This window comes from Taeniopygia guttata, chromosome 1A, assembly GCF_048771995.1.
Source record: "Taeniopygia guttata chromosome 1A, bTaeGut7.mat, whole genome shotgun sequence".
Classification (NCBI taxonomy): domain Eukaryota; kingdom Metazoa; phylum Chordata; class Aves; order Passeriformes; family Estrildidae; genus Taeniopygia; species Taeniopygia guttata.
In genome coordinates, this window is record NC_133025.1 from 47,145,492 (window position 1) to 47,166,993 (window position 21,502).

Here is a 21,502-nt window from a genome sequence, read left to right on the forward strand (position 1 = left end):
TTAAAGGCAGTTACTTTAGTTATATGTCCCTAAGAAATGACCTCTTGTTTTGCAGCTGAACAGTAAAACCAGCTTTTAATTCTTAAAGTAGAGCAACCCCGCCTAGGTTGCTCAGAAACTAGGGCATCATTGCTGATTGTCTTAGTGCACAGTATGGCAGCTCTAGTTGAAACCTGCTGCAGCTGACTGTTTTCCTGAAGCATAGGCATCTCAGCTTCTGAAGTCCAGCTGCAATAAACTCTCTAGTTCAAAGAAGATCTACATTTTGTTCCTGTGCCAAGTTTCCCTCAGTAGGAAAGGGACAAGTTACATCCCAGGCTGCTGCTCAAGAAGAACAGCACACTAAGAGATGTGTATCATGGACATGGCCTGGCATTACTCTTAATTCACTGCATGATTCACTGCATGGCAGACACCCATGAGTCATCTTGGGTGCCAGAGTGAGGGGAGGCAGCAGCGCTAAGCCAGCAGTGCATGAGCTGTGGGTGAGTAAAATGAGACAAAGAAGATTTTGAGTCAACCTGAAGCTTCCCGAGTCAGGGATCCATAGCCTGTTTATTCCTGAAATGTCTTATTGTTAGTGCAAATGTCAGATAACAGTGTAAAGCTCTACAGTCCTGCTTTCTTGTTACCCTATTTATGGGTTTTGGGGCCTCACTACTACAAAGTTCATGGCATCATTTACAAAATCAGAATTGTACATTAACAAATCAATATATTGATACACATGGTAAAGCGTGGGGCAGAGGAAACACTCACCTTCATATGTAACTGTTTAGCATGCACATGCAATAGTTGGATATATGAAATAAAATACGGTGTTTCAATAGCACAGTTGACTATAAAAGTGTCACTGTTCTGTGCTTGATATTAAATGTGTTTTCAATTTAAACTCAAGGTGAGTGTAAAGTAAGGTCTCTATATGGATGGAATTATTCTTTTCCATATATCCAATAAAGAAGAGCACACATTTTTTCTAACGCAGAAGACCAACATTTGACTGATGGGTGCTGGTGACAGTAATAAAGAAGAGACAGAAAGGCAGGGCATTTTATCACATTAAACAAAATTCTACACTTGAGAAATGCTACGAAGTGTGCTCATGAATCATAAAAAGAACCTATAGTCACAGTGATTTGCACTTCCAGCAGAATTGTGATGGCTGAAGAACTTTGGGTAGTTAGTGCTTTTTTGCAGTACAGGAACTGGGGAGTGAGGGAGCACTACATCTGGGACATCACAAATTTACTTTTAGACTATGGCATTGAATCTATCTACGTATTTGCTTCTAGCCTGGCTCCCCATCAGCTGCTCCTTAATGTATCCACTTCACAGACAGTAGGAAAGTCGATACTAAAATGGCAATTCTAAAATGTTACACAGGCCTATTCTACAGAAGTCCTGTAGAATAGGTCTAGTACCAGAAATTCAGCTTGACATGTAGGGATTTTAACAAAACAAAACAAAACAAATTCTTTCCCATTGCAGAGTTTGATAGTAAGGAAAAAAGCTCAGAACTGGTTTCTTTTGTGGATACAAGAGACACAAGTTTAATGCCTGGAGTAGAACACAACTCAAGAATATCCAAAGTGGATACATTTTTATTTATCTTTGTGTCACAGAATGGATTTTGTTGGAAGGGACTTTTAAAGGCCATCTAGTTCAACCTGCTGCAATAACCAAGGGCACCTTCAACTTGATTAGGCCCCATCCAACCTGACCTTGAACGTTTCCAAGGATGGAACACCTACCACCTTTCAGGACAACCTGTTTCACCCTCCCTTTAAGAAATAGATTCCTTATATCTCATGTAAATTAGCCTTCCTTCAGTTTGAAACCATTATGCTTTGCTCAATCACAACAGGCCCTGCTAAAAGTCTTTCCCAATCTTTCCTATATGCTCCCTTTAGGTACTGGAAGGCTGCAATATCATTTTTCTGGAGTTTTTTCTTCTCCAAGATGAACATCCCAAACTCACTCAGCCTACTTACCTATAAGTAACTATAGCAAAACTGATGTGTGACTCAACAGAGAAGCAGTCACAATGCTGCGGAAATATAGTTGCTTTGCAGACTTTTACTATGATTAGCAATTAGGAGTGTTGTTTTAGTGATTAGAGGTATGAGAATGTTGCATAAAACTGTAATTGGGGTGTCCCAGTTTGGCAGGGGACATGTCACATGCATGCATAATTATTTACCTTTGTATTCTATATTATTTGTCTTAGCCACTCTACTCATTTGGCATGAGCAGGTCATGAGTTTTCAGAACATCTAGAACAGAAAACAAAAAAAGTTAACTATCATTATGCAAACATCTTGCTTTCTCCATTAGTTTCCTCTGGACCTCTCTCACTTTGTGACCTCTTTTGTTGGGATGCAAAGTCTAGATCTCAGCAAGTCTCTGTAAACACCTTCTGGTTTAGGGAACTGTACTTTACCTACCTGCATTATTAATGCTATTGATGAAAGTACAACCATGATGACCTGATTTTAGAGAGCAGCTCCACTGCCTGAAAGTGATACTCTCCAATGGGCTGCTTCTGATCTTGGTCTCCACCAAGAGAACCAGAACTGGGGCAGGGATGGTCTGTAATGCCCTTTCACATCCCAGCAGTCTCTCAGCATGCCCTGTCTGTGGACTGGAGAGGCAGGCACAGAGCACATTGGAAGGGCCAGCTGTGAGTGCTGGGAGCCATCCGCAGGGACAGCCAGAGCCAGATCCTGTAGCACCAGGCCAATGCTGGCCTGGCACACCCATCACCTTCCTACAGACACTGGCTGTGCCCCTTCCACCTCAGCCGATCCTTGCTCCTGCTGCTTGCTCTGTTGGCCACCCCTCCTCACCACCACCACCCCCCCTACCCCCCCGCCATGTTCTGACCTCTCCGGAGATACCTCATGTTCCAAGCCCGGGGTGTCAGGAAACGCCAAATCCCTCACGTGTTGCCAGGGAATGGGTCCCGCTGAGGCTGCCTTGGTCCTGGGTCTCTGGGGCTCCACCCATAGACCAGTGTCACAGAGCCCCGGCTGCATTCCCTGCATTGCCCTATATGGTTATGTGACCATTGGCCACTCCGTGGCTCTGAAAAGCACGATGAAAACATATTATTCATAGTTTTTTTCACTAAAAGCAGAACCCAGGCATTCAAGTGGGCTGCACTACCCAATATCATGCACACCACTGTGGTCATGGTTCAGCCAACAGGCAGATGTGTTACTTCCATGAATGCCATCCATATGCTGGTGGAATTAGTTTCCTCTAAAGGTACTTAAGGGAGTTGAAGAGCATTTGCACACATGTGTGCACATGCCTGAGCATGCCCAGAGAGAAGAGATCATGAAGGGATCATCTTGAATGGGGAATAAATCCCTAAAAGCATTTTGTTTCCTTTTCTAGGAAAACTACTCTTCCCACTTACCACTCCACCAGTGAATTAGCAAGTAAGTAATAAGTAAAACCATGGTGCTAATCCTTGGCAAGAAGCAGAACGGTATAAGGGAAGCCCAGAACCCTTCTTGCAAATGGTTGTTACTTTTGAGTTATTTGAAGAAGCCACTTTAAAATTAGAGGGAGCATGGCCACTGAAAAAAAACAGAAACCTGCAAAGCACAAGAAAGTTATTCATCCAAGCATAATGTGAAACAGCACAAACCTATGACCCCTTTGCAACATGTAGGTGGCTTTCCTGGATAAACAGCTTCACCTCCTTTTCAGTATACTTGTAACGTAATTCCAGTTCTCACAGTTTTGATGGATATATATAAAACAACTTTGGTTTTCTGCTGTTGCTCCAATGCTATAGTGTACAGGTTTGTGAATTGGTAGCTATGGAGTTCCTCACTGATTTTGCTGTTGGGTCACCAAAATTATGAATGAACCTGCTTTTTCCTCAGCTGAGAAGCCCTGAACAGTTTCACATTTCTGGTAGAAGTGGAAAACCATGGACACACTGGCAAAGAGCAAGGCAAAAGAGATAGCACACCCTGGAGTTATTGGAGCAGCCAAAAAAGAGACATGCCTCGTGGACACATCTCAGAAGTAAATGGGCTGGACATTAGCAAGAGACTAGAACAAAATGCAGAACTACACAGAAGACTGGAAAGAAATGCACCTAAAAACCTCAGTAATCTGAAATAGGATGACTATTTACCTGAGGGTTTCATTTCTTTTGTTCATAATTTTGTCCCCTGACAGCCACTTGTGACCAGTTTTCAGTACAATATTAAAATATATTTTGTTGAGTCAAGTTTTGGGGACAGGAATGGAAGAGTGATTATGAAGAGAAGGATGTAAAGAAAGAAAAGATGACTGTATAAATTTAATTAGTTAAGCAGGTTTTAATAGATACAATCTTTCAAAATATATCAAATATTCAAGTGGTAGTTCTGACAATTATTTCTGTAGTTGTCCAGGTCTGTTGTTAATCAAACACTGTGTGGAAGGTATCTTATTTTAAGTGTTGTGATATATTTACTTCTCTGTCATCTCTCACACAAAAACTTATATTGGTGTCTGACAGTGTTACTATCAGATACACTAAAAAATTATGTATTCCTCTAATTTTAGGCAACTCAGCATTAGCATAATGAGAGTGGGCTATTTAATTCTGGTTAGGGTGTGGAGTTCTGGAGATTTCTGTGTGTTTTCTCTTTAGAAACAGAAGATGGAGATAAACGGAGGTCACACAATGAGTGTTTATTGGTTAAAAAAAGTCTGCATTTTCGATGAAATAAATTTTAATATTTTCATTAAGTGGTATTAATATAATACAACTGAAAGTAAAACATAGTTTTCTTTCAAATAAATTCTAAAGATTAGCATTGGCACCTGAAAGTTGGGTGAAAACGCAAAGTAAAGAGTGAATTTGCTCAAAGATGTTATAAGCACTTACAACATGCTGTTGAATCACAGAATTCTAGAAGCACTAAGATTGGAAAATACCTCTAATATCAAGTCCAACTGTCAACCCATAGTTTAAACCATTAAACAATGTTCTCAAGTGAGTGGCAGCACAACATCTTTCATGTATCTATGGGGTTTTTGCATGAGCCATTTCTCTTTATCCAGCTCCAACAGGGATACTTTTTTTCCACAGAAAAGATTGCGTTATAAATATGGCCCTACCCTGTCATAATGAAAAAACTGAGTATGATGAGATAATGTTTTGTTTTGAATTTTTCTAAGTTGTTCACCTCATTTTGAAACAAATTAGCTACATTTGAAAATATTATTTTGTTAATAATTAATTGTATGTTAATAGAATTAATAGTAATTACTTACATGATGAGCTATGTCAAGAAGACATTAAAATTTCAATTCATAAGATAGAGCAGAAAAACAGAAACAAAGCAAGAACCTGTACCAGCTTGTGTTAAAAGGAGCTAACATTTCAGCATTTTTATCAAAAGGCGAAGAATAAAGGGAAATACATTATTTACTACACAATAATAACTTTGGGCTCTACTTATTTTGAAATAGGGAAGGCAGAAAGGTGTTTTAATTTTGCTAATTCCCCTAATCAATTCTAATGGGCATAAAATTAATGTTCCCCAAGTCAAGTCTCTTTTCCCAGTAGTAATAACTAGTAAGTGATTTCACTGTCTGTTTTGACTGTCCTAAGCTGTTTTTTCCAACTGGCCCTGTTGAAGAGGGGGAGTGAGAAAGCAGCTGAGTGGGGATCTGACTGTTAAACAAGGCTAAGTCACCCCAGTCTGTTTTGTTGTCCAACATGTGGTTGAAGGAATTAGAGATAATGATAGTAAAGTAATTGGGAGAGGCAGTGCACAAAACTTGAACTGGACATTGCTAGGGAATGGAGTAATTTCAGGGAGCTTTTTTTCATGTTGTAAGTGAAGCTTGTGGAGAATGTGGAATTAATGTATATTTTAATGACAAAGTGTCTGTGATTTCAGGTCCCTGTACCATAGGGAATGCCTCTGTGAGAGGGCTCTGCTGCAGTGGTAGAGGGATAAGATTTTTCTCTATATGTACATGTTAGCCTTTTAGCCAAATTCTAAGTAGGTTTTCCTATCAGTGGCTCCTTCCCTCCTTCCTTCCTTCCTTCCTTCCTTCCTTCCTTCCTTCCTTCCTTCCTTCCTTCCTGCCTTCCTGCCTGCCTGCCTGCCTCCCTTTCTCCCCTCCCCTCCCCTCCCCTCCCCTCCCCTCCCCTCCCCTCCCCTCCCCTCCCCTCCCCTCCCCTCCCCTCCCCTCCCCTCCTCTCCCCTCCCCTCCCCTCCCCTCCCCTCCCCTCCCCTCCCCTCCCCTCCCCTCCCCTCCCCTCCCCTTCTTCCCACCCCCTTGCCTTCCCACTTTCTTTCTCACTTCCCCAGGTACACCAATGTTCTGGAGAACATATGATTAAGTAACAGCATGGTAACTGCCAATGGGCAGTGCTGACTCCTCCATTTATTGATGACTTTAATCAGTATCAGTGAATATCATGTGTTTTGGTTAATTACATGCCTCAGTATTGGAGGAAAGGTTGGATATTATCAAAGCTATTTTTATACAAGAAGTATTCATGTTTTGTTTACTACATAATAAAACCCTACAGGAAGAAGTAATGACAAAGTAATCAGAATCTGGCCAAAAAATACCACATGACAACTTCACTTAGGAAGAGGCTTTAAAGGAAGACAATGACTTCTAGCAAAAACAATGGTCAACTGAATCCAGACAAACCCGAAACTTGATGGGTTTTTTTAAGAAATATGATTGCTTTTTTAGGTTTGTACAAATACAGTAAGGTTTACGTTATCCTTCATTTCCACTTTAAGACATCGTGGAGAAAATTCAACCCAAGCTGGAAATACAGAAGTAACAAAACTGATAATTATAAGTAAATAAATCCAAACAAACTATTTCTTACATTCCACCCTTCATCTGTCAGCCAATTTTTTATTTACAAAGTCTCCAGCAAGTCTGTAGAAGGTTGATCGTACTGGGAAGTTCCAGTTATTATGTAATTAACATAATCTTGAAAAGTTCACTGCTGCTAAGCCCAAGTATTTTACCTTTCAAAGTTGCTAGTAAATCACTCATCATCTGATTCTTCACTGGCAGTTTCCTCCAGATACGCATAATTTATTGAGACATACCACTTTAATTAATTAACCCATGAGTCTTCCATTTTCTAGAATGATCTAAAGCATGTATGACATTGAAAAAAGCTTAAGGCTAGAGCTGAGAATAAGAAAACTGAGAGAAGAAGGGTTCACACTGAGGGTACGCCTTTTACCAATATATTTCTGTTGCTCAACATTCAAGGTCAGGTTTTTTTCATTTTTCATTTATTTAGACTAAGGGACATTCAGGATAGACAAAAATCAACCCACACATTTCAGATGATTTGCAGATGAGATGATCAGTTTATTTACTGAAAACATCTAGTATGCATTACATTCCAGACATGTTCAGACAGATTCCTTCCAACAGGTCAAAATGTATTCCCAAGGAGGAATCATAGAAAATATTCTTTACATTTCTTTACCCAATTCCAAAAATACTTGTACTGGATAAAACTTAATGAGACACATGTTCAGAAAACTGTGTAGTTTAAAGCATGGTGCATCTAAAAAGTATTATGGGAGCTAAAACTGAGCACTAATTCCTCAACTTGTACTGCAATAACAATGCTACTTTACCTGATGACTTTGTATTACTTTGCGTTTTTAGAGGGAGAAAGACATCTTCCACACCAAGCTATTCCTAGAGCAATTTTCCTGAAGTAATTGAAAGAGAACTGTGCTCAGGAACTAAGTTTCAGTCAACACACTTGATGGCAACCAGCTTATTTCATGGCCAAATGAATACTTCTAGTGATTATGTCCTGTGTATTAGGTACTGGTTTTACAACTAGGTTTCCCAAGTTTCTCGTATCAAATGAGACAATAGGAGACAGGCTATTTCTTCCAAAAAATGTTCCTGATTAGTGCTCAGAATTCACTTTATTTTTAGATTATTCTTGAAAGGATGTTCATTTAATGGATTCCGGTTGTCAATCGCGTCACATTTTGTTAAAATCGCTTTTTCTTTCCAAGTCTGATAGACTCTTTAATAGACGTTAAGCATAAAAATTGACAGATACTTGCCTGTATCTCAAAATACTGATAGTTTAGTAGAACAAATTTTAAAAGCTGGAAAAACATGGCTTTGCCATTAATTGGACTTTGTACTTACCACTGAACTATACAAATATCTCTGCTACAAAATAAGATTTTCTTATTAAAACCAGAAATGAAGTTAGATATAATTTTTTAAGGTGGAGGTGGAAGGTAGCGAAGTGGGAGAGGACAACTCCATGGGAAAAATGACTGGTAGGTGTTTAAACTAAATATGTCTGCTCAGCAAATAAATTAGTTAGTTACTAGACCAAAGTCACAACAAAGTAAGTTCGATCAAAAACAGCTGATCAGGAGAATATTTATTTCATAATCAGTAAAATTTAGTTTTTAAAACTAACATAAAATCAAAGAGGAATACAGAACATTTAGGAATTTTCCCCAAATCTTCTTATTAGCCTTAAAGACAATAGATAATAACAGTATATTTTACAAAATTCACATTACAGGAAGGTACTTAATCTACTGTGAAAAGTAACCTAAGTGCAAATGCCTTAACCAGCTTTAATTCATTACAGAAATATTCCCTCAAGTATTTTTGTTATATTCTCCATGTTTCTGCTCTTTGTTCTTACACTGTAAAGTTAATATATTTAAAAGATTTATAAAATGCCTTAACATAAATTCACAGATGTTCTTAAAGTTTTGTATTGAAAAAGCGCCCGTGTATGAAAAAGGAATTTAAAAAGCTTTCTGTTTTTCTTCACCAGAAAGTTAACATGCAATTCCTTTATCAGTGACATTTTAAGCCTTCATAGTGAAATTCTTGAAGACTGAAATCAAGAGAAATGTTAATGTTCAAAAAGACCTCTATGATTAGCAAGTTGAACAATTAACGTAACAGTGCCAAATCACAAATCAGGTTGTCAGATAAGGATTTCTTTTTTTCTTACAAAAAATATTTCTGTTAGTGAAATGACTTTCTCGTATTATGGTGCTTCTTTTGACCTGTGTAGGAATTGTTTGTAATCAGATAAGTTTAATCATTCCATCCTATTAGGCAATTAATATGTAAGAAACACTGATTAAACTAGTGATTTACTAAAAACAATGTAAATCTTACTGGCTCAAAAGTGTCAGCTGTTTAGCAAAGTGAGGTCTTTAAATACATGTTCTCCAGTAACTATTTAAAATTGCTGGAAATAAAATTACTTTTTCCCTCTTGCTAAATATTTCTTATGATCGTCTTTTGTTTTTATTAAAAGTCAGCAGTTGTCTTTATATAAAAAGTACATTTTCGTATTGAGAATTGTACCTTTCTTCATGCGTCACTTTCCTTTCTTCCTTTTAGCATTCCCACTGTGACCCTGCAATGACTCCATCAGCAATTACTAAATCATATGGGGAGAGTTAATATTTTGAAAATATTCATGTTGTTAATATCACACATCTAACACAATCTGACATACAGAGAGAAGGATCATGTAATCAGATTTCTAGTCATATTCATAGGCTGGAAGGTGTCCTATAACACTACCTGGAAATAAGAAAATTAAATATTGTATACAGATTTTAAGAATGAAGTTCATTGGAGAATTGGAAATCAAGAGGAAATTCTCTGTTGCACTTAAGATGCCCAATTTTTAACATTCTTTTTGTAAAGTGCATTGGAATATTTTTTTTTTCTCTGTGTTTATCATTACAATGCTTGAACATACTAACAGAGTAATCAGACAGGAAACTAGATGGATATCTACTTTTGTGGTTGTCTTGTTAATTTAATTCCAGTGTACTGTTTGCTTTGCACCTTCCTTTTACAGCAAAACCCTTACATTTTGCAAATAGAGACAAGTTGATGAAGTTGTGTTTTTCTGATTTTTTTTTATTTTAACATTCTTCTTGCAAAGATGCTGGGCAATATTAACTGATACTATTGCTTTTTCAAATATATGACCAGTCATAGGAAGAGTGGTTGACAAAAATCTGGAGTTTCAGTTCCTCAAACTCCTAATCTTGTAATTCAAATATTATCTTTTCTTCAAATTTAAGGATACAGTCCTAGTACTGCTGCTGGTATCTGAAATGCCATAGCAGGGCACTAACTTGCTAAAACAGCTACATTAATACAACTCCCCTGACTCGTCTACCTGCCGTTCCCTCATGTCCTGTCACTGGTTGCCAGAGAGAAGAGATTGGTGCCAGCTCTCGTTCTTAACTCTCTCTTTACTACATGAATTGTATTGCATTGAACAAAACTGCCTTGGTGTAATGGCTTCTATACTATATGAAGTTTCAAATAACACTAGTTGTTATTCAAAGAGATTATAGAGATTGAAGAGATTCACGGTCTTCTGGAAACTCACCTTTTAGCCAGAAAGCATTCAATCCTGATTGACTCCCAAAGGATTTTAATGCAAGGACCCTGCAAAAGTGATCACCAGAAGGGAATTTACAAGTTAAACAATAGGCATGGCTATGAACTGCCCACTTCTGGGTAGTTCTGGCTTCTTCTTTCTGAAAAACCTTGTAGTCTGTTTACACAAAAGCTCAGAAGACTCAACTTCAAATGAATGTATTCCTTTTTTCAAGACAAAAGATTTCACTATGAAACTGTAGCTCAACAATGAAAGTTTAAGACATTATGGTTACAGGTTTCTACCACACTTCCTCTTAGAAACTGTCATGGCTGTAGCAAAGACACTGAAGAAGATGCATGTTCCCATTTCAGCTGTTCAAGTTCCAGGTTGGTACCCCTTCTTAAAGCCCTGTTGCAGACGTATTTGCAAATTTATGGGCACGTGTGCATTTCCTTGTTGCATCTTGGCTGTGCAATGGAAACAAGTAGCAGCAAGATCAGGCAAACCATTGGGAATGGCAGAACCCTAAACTACTGCCCCTCAATCTGTTGAGGAAAACCTTCAGTGCAGGTAGTTCGGTGTATAGCTGCAGTGCAGCTGCAGATCGAGCTCTGGGTGGCAGAGTCCCAGAGGGGCAAGAGGCTGTGAACTGGTGGCAGCCCTTGGCACAACAATGGAAGCAAAGGGCCTGTGGCATTGGCCACGTGATCAGGACACTCAGAGACATGGCGGGAGCCAAGGACTCAGCTGAAATACCTCAGACTACAGTGCGCATAGAATGGGAAGGTATAAAACTTCAGGGCTTCCTTTATTCAGGATCCTTCCTCCAAAGCACCAACTCCAGCTCTTATTCTGTTGTAGCACTGTGGTTTTATTATTCTAAGGATCCAGATGTTGGAGACTCTGCTGTGGGAAGCTTGGCGTCAAACCAGTAAGGAAAACCTGATCTGACTTTAAGAGTGTGGTGAGGCACACTCTTAAAGTGTGCACTCTGAAAGGGGGGCACCCATTGGTTGCTGGAGCCGCCAGTGCAAAGCAGCTTCAGTCCCAGCTTTGGTTGTACAAGTGTAACTGCCAGAGTGGTTCCTGGGTAGTCACACAGGAAAGTTTCCTTAGCCAATCCACCAAGCACACCTGACAGGACTCTTAAAATGGCTGTATCATAGATACGGTTTCATGACATACGTGCACAGAGAAGCCTATTGGTCAGCCTGGTCCATATATGACAGACAGAAATTTTATTCATATTTAGCTTAATTTTCAAGAAAACAAAAACGCTGGTTTTCACACCTTCAATAGGAAGAATGTGATCTTTATTTGCCTTAACAAGGAGAGAACAGGATTCTCCACTACCAGATTAGTAGGTGACGGGTACTTCTGCCGAGAATCTACACATGCTGTTCTATGCTCTCATGGTTTCTTGTGTACCTAAGGACACAGCCATGTGTCTCTCTCCTAGACCTGACCCATGCCTCATAGGACAGACCACCTGCTGGTCAGTTCTGCCTTTGGCTGTACTACAAAGAGCACCAAGTTCTAGCTCACATCAAAGCAGGCTGTGTGTTTTTCTGCCCCGTGCCTGAGGCAGACATGGAGGGTGGATGGGGAATAGCCACTTGTGGTTTTGACCTGAAGAGCACCCAGGATTACCCATGTGCTTCAGATTCACCTAAAAGCAGAAATAACAGGCACCCTTTCGTTTCTTGGCCCTCTTGAACCTCAGCGCACATTATCAAACGTGTGGGCTTTGGTCAGGCACAACCCTAGCCAAGAAGTGGGACACGAGGCGTGATAAGGAATGAGCAGAGAGCACTGCAGTTCACTGATAAGGCAGCCTGGCGGATTTCAGGCGGGCTTTCGAAGGTGTCAGAGAGGCTGCAGAGCCACGTAGTCTGGAGCTCCTGTGGCGGGAAGCTGTGACAGGAAGGGAGGAAGGCAGGAAGCAAGGGAGGTTGTGCCGGCTGCTCCCGGCACCGCCCTTCGGTGCACCACAGCGCCCCCTAGCGGCAGCGGCCGCAGCGCGCCCCGGCGCTTAATGCGCCTACACTTGCACGGCTGTGCGCCAAGGGGCGGGGCCACTGCTCATTTAAATATCACGGAGACTTATTTGCATGCCACCAAGATGGCCGGCCCTGCGATTGGCCGGTTCCGGAGCAGCCCCCCACTGCCGGCCCCTGTGCCCACGGAGAAGGCGGGGCCAAACGAGAGAGGGGAGGAGATACGGGGTTAATTTGCATAGCGGCCGGCGTGTGTGACGGGGGGAGGCGGTGTTGGCGTCCGGAGCGCGTTGCGAGTTTGAATCCACAGCGGCGGCGGCGGCAGCGGCGGCGGCGGCGGCGGCTGCTCGGGCGGGAGCTGCCGCGGGACGCGAGGGCGCAGGTATTGCGCGGCGCGCTCGGAGCGCGGGAGCCGGGCGGGCAGGGCACAGCGGCGGCCGTGCTCGCTGCTCCGCGCGGCGGCGGCGGCGGCGGCTGCAGCTGCTGCAGCAACAGTGCGCATGCGCTAGGAAGCTGCACCTCTGTACACGCGCATGCATGGGAGCACGTGACCTGGCTCCAGTGCAGCGGCGGTGGCGCGCGTGCGCGTGCCCGTTGCATTCGCGGGTTGGCGGCGGCGCGGGCACAGGTGGGTCTGACGGGGGCGCGCAGCGGGCAGCAGCGGGCACCCCCCTGGGCGCGACCCGCCTCACGCGGCCCGGGCAAAGCGAGGCGAGGTGACGGCGCGTGTTTGGGTGGGACAGGGGCGCGTCCGGCGCCTCGAGAGCGTTCCCTCGCTCCCTGCCGGAAATGGGCTGGCGTGCCCTGGGCGGCGTTTGGCGCCGCCGGGAAGGGCCGCACTGGCGCGGCGGGCGTGAGACCTCGCAGCGCATGGGCTGTGGAAGCAACGAGGGCAAACTGTTGATGGTGTTCTTGCACTGGTAGGCACCAGGACCCAATTTCTTCACTTCATCGATATGCTTGTTCATTGGAAACCAGACAGTTTTCTGTATGGGAACAGAGAAGGCCGAGTTGTGCTTACTCGTGTGATGCCACCAGTAAACAAGGCCCAAGCGGCTCCTCAAGGTGTCATGGCCGCCCATATCAGGCAGCATAGCAAAAGAGTTTAAGACATGAGCTAAGTTAAAGAAAGTACATTCGAACCTCTCCTATTCCTTAGCCTAAGTATTTTAAATATCGAAACTCTTCAGAGTTAAGTGGTTTTTTTCTTTAATTCTGAAGCCTGTTGTAGCCTTGGTCTTGAGTAGTTTGTTCTTCTAGCAAAATCCATCTTTCTGGATTTTGCAGTCGTTAGCAGATATTCAGTGGAAATGCTGATAGTAGGATATTTTGTTGCTTAATAGTAATCTTGAAATCATTCTAATTAATGTCACATGACTGCAATCCTTACCATAGATAGATATACTTGAAAAGTTGGATGGAAATGTTGATGGAAAAGTATTTGCTTAAAATAAAGGAGTGAACAGCTCTGCTGTTCTACGAAGCAGTCTGTGAGCTTAAAATGCAGGCTTCGGTCACAGAAAAATGTTACTTACACATCTAGACATTTACTATGCTAACAAGCGGAAGTAAGAACATGTTAATAGGTATGTTTGTTTAATATCTGCAACTATACAAAGATATGCGTGAATAGGTTTATTAGAACTTAATTCTGCAAGATCAGACTATTTTACAAGCATGCTATTTGTCTCTCTTTTAGAAGTTAAAATATGTGCTTGTTACAGTTCAGAATACTTATTTTTTCAAAAACAGAAGAGTGAAGAATGTTCTTAATCTCTGCTTAAATGTGGAATTAATAAGTTAAATATGAAATCTGTACACAACGATCTGCTATCAATGTAAAAAATAGATGGTTTTCTAATTAGGTGTTGGTTTTTGCAGTCCTGCAGGAAGGTATGAAGGAGAGTGTTGCTGCAGATATTAAGAATTTCTTGAAGGGGAAGAAACCAAACACAAAAACCACTGCTGTTTGATACATGATCCTGGGTAGGTAACATCTGAGTTTCAGATCTATGAAATGGGGCTAGCGGTTGTTGTCAGGCCAATTATAAAATAAATTCACTAATAACTACATGAGGATTTATGCAACTCATGAATTGTGCTAACTGCACTCACTATTTATTCTTGGCATACGGCAGTTATTATTTTATATGCTCCAAAAGTACCAAGTTAAATTTCTATGTGTATATAATCTAGAGAGAATTATATTATTAATAATTTTGGATTCTTGTTACATTTTTAGGTTAGAGAACATAGTACATTATTTTGGAGTAAATGGTGTTTGTATCAGCTGCAACCTTTCTACCAGCTGTAGCAGTGCTGAGCTGATGCTTTCTGTGATAGTACGGAACGGTGTTGCATTCTGCTGTATGAAATAACTTACCAAGAGAGTGTCTTGGATGTCGTGTAGACTTGAAACTGATCAAAGCAGTATTTATTTGTAAAATGATACAACAATAATTATATTCATCAATTTAAATAGTTATTCTGGTGCTTTTTTTGTGAGACCTCTAATCTTCTACCCCATATGAAGTCTGTTTTCAAGAAGATGCTGATTCTAATAGACACGCACATCTTTTTTGCCACATTTCCTGTACTTCTATAAGCTGTAGCTTGTTATTATTGTATTCATTTCACAAATTTAAAAAAATCAACATTAAATGTAGTGTGTGAATTTCTCTATAAAAGCTCCTTTAGTAATGCTTCCCTTGGGGACATAAAACACATAAGCATATGCTTTCTTACCATCATTGGTGGAAGGTGATTTTTCTAGCCAAGAAAGAGCCTGAACAACTTAATAAAAGTTACTAGTTAATAATTAAATGTTAAATATTGCTTTTACAGAATTAAATGCAAACAGAAATGTTTTATATGGTCAGTGAATTCTAAAATACTGATTTGTCATTAGTAACTCAATATTCCTTGTATTTGCGTGTGTTTCCTGTTACAAACTAGAAATATTTTCACCATGAAAAGGAGCTGACTAAGCCAAATACTGTGTTTTGTTTTCAAAATAAGGGAAAAAAATCTTATTTCTCACCATTTAGAAGTTTTATTGATGTAACTATTTATTAGATTTATCTCAATTTAATTGTCAGAAACTATACATATGGCAAAAATGTCAATTTTATTCATGGAATGTAAGCCAAAAGATCCTTTAAAACAGTAAGTTGTTCTTACTTAATAGTTTACATGTTAATTTTTTTTTACTATTTGTTCTACCTGTGGTGGTTTTTTCTGTATTATGGGTTAGTTCCATGTTTACATTATGATTTTATTTTGGGAGTTACGATAATGACACAAGTTCATCACAATTTTCTTAAGGGGTAATAAATGAAGAAAATAATAAGTTGTAAATTACAAAAGTGCTATGATATGTGAGTGTGAGGAGTTGGGATTTTTTTCCCCCTCCCTGATACATTTTTCTTTAATACCGCTCTTAAGTGCAATGAAATATAATGTTATTAATAATTTTGAAAAATATCTCTCATTGGTCTCCTTGGTTTTCTCTAGTATGCGACATTACTCTGAGAGACTGACCTATTCACACAAAATTAGTGGGAGTTTGTGATCTGGTCAATATAAATGCTGCTTTGGTGATGAATATTTGTAGTCCTGGTGTTTCAGTTCTACTCACTGCACTGTGTGTACTGCATGAAAAAATTCTCCTAGTTCCACTGTACTGTAAGAAGCTGTTTACCAAGCTTTTTTTTTGTCAGATAGCTGTAGAATGTTTTAATCTCTGAATATGGTTTAGGTATGAATTGTGTAATACCTAATACTTAACACTTCTCTACATTGGCCTTGGTTTAGATACTAAAGCCTACTGGATGATGCCAAAGGAAGTAACTTAAAATATTTTTAATACTTGGTTAGGAGGATCTGGAACACAGATTGTGTCAACTTCTGAGTTCTGGTTATCTTCCTAAGTGCATAATTTTACATGATATTATGGAGATCTTAGTTTTTATTTGGCTGAAAAGATTTTGTGTATTGTTGGTAGCGTTTTTAGATGTTTTCATTTTTTGTTCATGTTCAGGTTCTTCTAACTTCTTTTTCCATTTTGTATTTTTATAGTAATGGCAGTCAAGAAGTTCTTGATTTTGTGTGTACAATGTTTAAGTCTTTTAAAGCATCTAACTGAAGTACAGTATCAGTTTACAGATTAGACTATAAAAGTGAGTGTGATCTGATGTAAATATAAGGCACTGATATTCATTCTCTAGAAACTCGATCTTCAGAATGCATTATTTTTTTACTGTGGTGAACAATGGAAGTGTGATTCAGAAAGGGGAGTCTGTTTTGTTAGTTTGGAGGGTAATTTTTTAGCTTAAATTGCATATTCTGGTTTTAATGAGTGTTCTAGTTCTTAATGCTGTTCTTCCTTGACTGTTTGTCTGACGATATATATAGGCCAAAAAGTATTCCAAAGTTGAAAGCAGATTTTTCAGTTGCATATGACTTTTATATAGCTTTGTATTTCCTTTCATCTTGTGTTGTACTAGATAGCGTTAAAAAAGCCAGAATGCTTTAACTGAAAAATAAATCATAATCATAGAATGGTTTGGTTTGGAAGGGACCTTAAAAATCATCTACTCCCAACTGCCCTGCAATGTGCAGGGAGATCTTCCATTAGACCTGGTTGCTCAGAGTCCCATCTAGCCTGACCTCGAAAACTTAGATGGGTAAGGCATTCCTCACAATTTAAACACCTCACAGCAGTGCCTCACCACTCTCACCTGAAAGGATTTCTTCCTAATATCTAATATAAACCTACTGTTTTTCAGCTTGAATCCATTACTTTTTGTTGTGTAACTACATAACCTTGTAAAAAGTTATTTTCCAACTCTTTTATAGATTTCTTTTATAAGCACTGGAAGGTCCCTGAAAGTATCTACACAGCCTTTTCCAGACCGAACAACCCCAGTTCTCTCAGCTTTTCTTCTTGGGAGAGGTGATCAGTCTCTCTAATCATCTTGGTTGCCTACCTTTGGACTCACTCCAACAGGCCCATGTCCTTTTTTATGTGAACATTTGTTGCTAGTTGTTCTATTCTTAGTAGTTATTGCAAAACTTTTTTGTTTTCAGTAAAAATAAAACATAATAAGTATCAATATAATTATTAGTTATTAATAATTACTAATAATGAATACCTGTAAAGTCTGAGAAAATGAACAGTTGGAGTGAGGAGAGGTTACCAGTGTTGGCAGTGAGGGAGCTTTGAAATTATATGTTGTTTTGGGGGAATAACTTGCTATCAGTCAGTACATGAGCCAATGTCCAGTGTTTACTTGCTTGGTGTAGTAAGGCATGAGTGATAACCTGAGTAAAAAGTAGCAAGACAACGTACGAAATGTGCTTTCGCTAGTTCCATTGCTCACTCCTTATCTTGTTTAGTACTGCTGGTGTATATTTTTAAAAATTTCCTGTATATTTACAGCAAATGTGCCTTCCCCTTTCCATTCCTCCCCCCATCTTTCCGGGTTTTTTTGCAAGTAAAGACTCCCTTGTAGGTGTAGCTGAGAGCATGGTACTAACTATACAGTATTAAATAACTGTGTAATTTTTAGTGGTATGTCAGCTTCCATCCCATGATAATGGAACAATTCACAACATTGTGTAAACGGCTGTATCTTGTATAAATACCTTTTATGTTTCTCTGGGAAAGCTTTTGTTTGGGAAACAAAAGTAAACTATGCCTTTTGTTGAATTTTGAGCTATGCTTGTTACAAATTATTAAAAACTGTACATAGGACTTACTAGCTCTTATTTTTTTCATGAACAAACATCAAATAATTTGAGAACTTAGGAAATTAGATGGCTGGGTGCAAAGTACTTGTTTTTAAATGTATTTTTAAAAATACTTAGTTCAACTAATAGGGGTACTTTATGGGTAACATGAATTTTTGTAACACAGGAAAAATGTTTTCCTCTTCCGGATGTGGTTTCTGAAAATGCTTTCAAGTAAACTCCCATAGTCAATACACAAATTTTACTAATTATATGGCTGTGGATATGGGAGATAGAATAATACACAGGTTATTTTAACAACTGTCATTTTGTGCTGTCTCAAGCATTGTCTTTCATTTTACGGTAGTGTAAAGAAATGTTGTAGTAAAAAAAACCCCAAACAATTTCCCAAACAGAAACACATCCCTCTTGTCTCCCCCCACAAAAGAAAAACCCAAGCCAAACAATCCAAAAGTTGCCATGTTACTTCTAGCTTTGCCTCCAACATGTTGCAGTTTCCATAAGGTCGTTTTTAAAACAAGCTGCATTAAAATTTTTTGTTTCTTTGAGAAATGTGTTTAAACACATTAACATAAATGCTTGCTGACTTCAGTCAATGCCCTGAAAATTTCGCTCCTTGGTTCCATCAAGCAGCTTAGAATAATGAAGAGTCCTTAAATGTTGTGCAGACTTTTTTCTTAACTTTATTATTCCTTGTCTTATGATTATGAGATATCTTCTTTCTCCCAGCAGTTTAGGTAGTGTTTATTTGTGAAATCCTAAGTGAGAGCCAAGGTGTTTCTTGAAGTCAGTCTACTGGCATGTGTGAAAATGGGAATAAAAAAGGATTTCAGTGGATAGGATTTAGAGACTTCAGTTGAAATGCATAAAATAGTAGTTTTTCCTGACTTTTGTCAGTGTAAGAACTGTTTTGTCTACTTAATGTCTACTAACACTTAAAACCCTACCTAGCAAAACAAAAGATGAATAAAGGAAGAGGGTAAGTGAGAAAAGTGGGTAGAATGTGATTTGGACACAAGGATTTGTGGATGACACGTAGCTAACTGGTTTCTAAGCATCTAATTGGAGCAAAAGAAAGTATTCATGCTTTGGCTGTTCTCTCTTGCCCTTGTTATGTTTAAATGCATAAAACCTTGTTTGAAAGGGCAGAAATTTCTGCCTGCCCTTGATTCTTCAGGGAAGGAGCCCTGGTATGAACTGTGGCTCTATGAAATGATATTTAAGAGGCGTACGCAAAGGTGATGTTACTTACACAGGACAATACTTAGAGAAACAACAGGATGCCGCCATTCTCTTGCAATTTTTGTTTGAAGTTCATGAGAAATTGGGAAAATGGAAGCCCTTTAATTATTGTTTTAATTTATGGCTACAGTAATTGAACTTACTGAGATGATATTGGTGTGTTTTGGCATGTTATCAAAAGAGGGCAGGATTAAAGGTTGTTTGGAGTTCTTATCATAACATGTTAAGTCTAACGTCCATTCTCTAGTCTTATAAAATTGCTTTATTTTCTTGGGATTTTGACCAGAGGATCTGTATAAATGCCATGCTAAGTAGCAATGAAAAAATTGTAGTCCCATGCTAGTACAGAATCATATATTAGTGTAGGTTCAGTCTAACATTTCCTGAGGCAAAGCAGTTTCAGAGGACTTATTCCATTCATAAATCTGTGTTTACCTAAATAGCAGGTTTTATTTTAAAATTAGTGTGATTAATAATTTTTAACACACTTTTAACACACTTTACTAACACTTGTGTGTTAATGGAGGTATGTTGAACTGGACATTTAAGTTAATCCATGTGATTTCCTACTATTCAGTAAGATTTTTTGCATCCACGTGTCTGTGTTAATGTATTAGGCTCTGCAAATTGCTGAAGATTTCTGACAAGGCAAGACGTTTGAAGCAACAGGACTGTGACATGGATTCTGTTTTCTCTGGCTCAGGGAAAGCATTCTGTGAAATTTTTTTGCCAACTTGTTGTTTTGCCTTTTCAAACCTATTTAAGTCATTGTCATCCATATGTCAAGCTCCAAGACTCAGCATTACATAAAACACAGTGTTGTACAAGCACAACTTGGATTCTGGGTTAGAATGTCCCTGTGGTTTTGGTGATACTCTTGAAATTGTAAGACTTGAAGTCAGAATTCACCTTTTGATGTACAAATTTTGTAGATACACTGAACACAGAATTCTATTTAAAACATTGCTTCTGGGGAAATCAAAGTATATGTATATTTGTTACACAAATGGAATATTTAAGTTTGAATTTTGAAATCTTACAAGTTATTGTAAATTTCCACAAGCTAAAGGTGTGGTATATATGGTGTTCAGAGTAAACAACATGGAGTGTATAAACAGATAATAGAAAATTTTTCTTTTTATTTGGTTGTGGACTTAAGTTTTACTTTATTAGAAGGTGTTGGTGAAGACAAACTTCATTGTAATGGGTAGCTTTAAATTATCTGCAATTGAATTTGTTCTCCAATGCTCACAAGTTTTTTGAGAAATATGTATTTTGAACTTCAAGTATATTTTAATTTAGTTTTCTAAATCTGTACTATACTATCAGAGACAGTCAGTGGACCTGTCTCGTATGTGGCATGTGCCCTTTCTTGTACTGCTGGTCATGCTAATACAAGGACAAAAGGAAAAGCCAGATGGTGTATTTTGTCATTTTTTAAGTCAGAAATACTAACTGTAGTGCTGATGAGTGCATCAGACAACTACTGCTGGCATGATTAATCAATCCTGAAATAACTAGCTACAGCTGGCACAGTTACATAAGTCTAGACCTTTTCATGGTTGGAGGGCATGTTCTTCTGCTTTTTAGGGGGGAGTGACTTACTATGTTGCCTAATTTTGTATCACAAGACTGTTTTTTGTTAGAAGGCTAGGTATAATTCAACACTAATTTTCTTTAGAATTGCCCCATGGATTCTTGGAGGTATTTTGTTTTAAAGTAGACAAATTTGGATTATGTAGAAGAAATATGAGGCAGATAGAGGAGCTCCATCCAGATCCAGCATTGCCTCTATGAGAGTGTGTGATTGGATATTATTTATTATATTATTATAATTAATAACCAACATTATCATTTTTATTGCCATTAACAGATAGCAGAGCAAAACCTGTATAGGATTTAATTTTGTGTTAAACTTGTGTCTTTGGTTAACAACCCCCTTCTCCCTGCCATAGGTTCTCAAACCAGTTCTTCAGGAACTGCTCTGTTACAAAATTCCATCAAAATTCCTTAAGTGATTCTAGATACAGGCTTCTTTGAAAAGCTTAGAGAACAAGCTGCATTGCAGTCATAAAGAATTAGACACTTGATT

The 21,502-nt window shown here is 39.0% G+C and overlaps 1 protein-coding gene across 15 annotated transcripts in view; it reads left to right on the forward strand.

Moving 5' to 3' along the window:
* Positions 1–12,656: 12,656 nt before the first annotated feature.
* The window catches only part of ATF7IP (activating transcription factor 7 interacting protein), a 76,622-nt gene continuing 67,776 nt past the window's right edge, over positions 12,657–21,502 (forward strand). For 9 of the 15 annotated variants that reach the window (XM_012569111.5, XM_030262859.4, XM_030262860.4 and 6 more), the window contains exons 1-2: positions 12,657–12,799; positions 14,299–14,403. The gene's annotated coding sequence lies outside the window, so the exon portion shown is untranslated. Of the gene's footprint in view, positions 12,800–12,911; positions 13,046–14,298; positions 14,404–21,502 lie in introns of those variants that run through there. The other 6 variants (XM_030262857.4, XM_072923327.1, XM_072923328.1 and 3 more) reach the window with 2 other exon arrangements.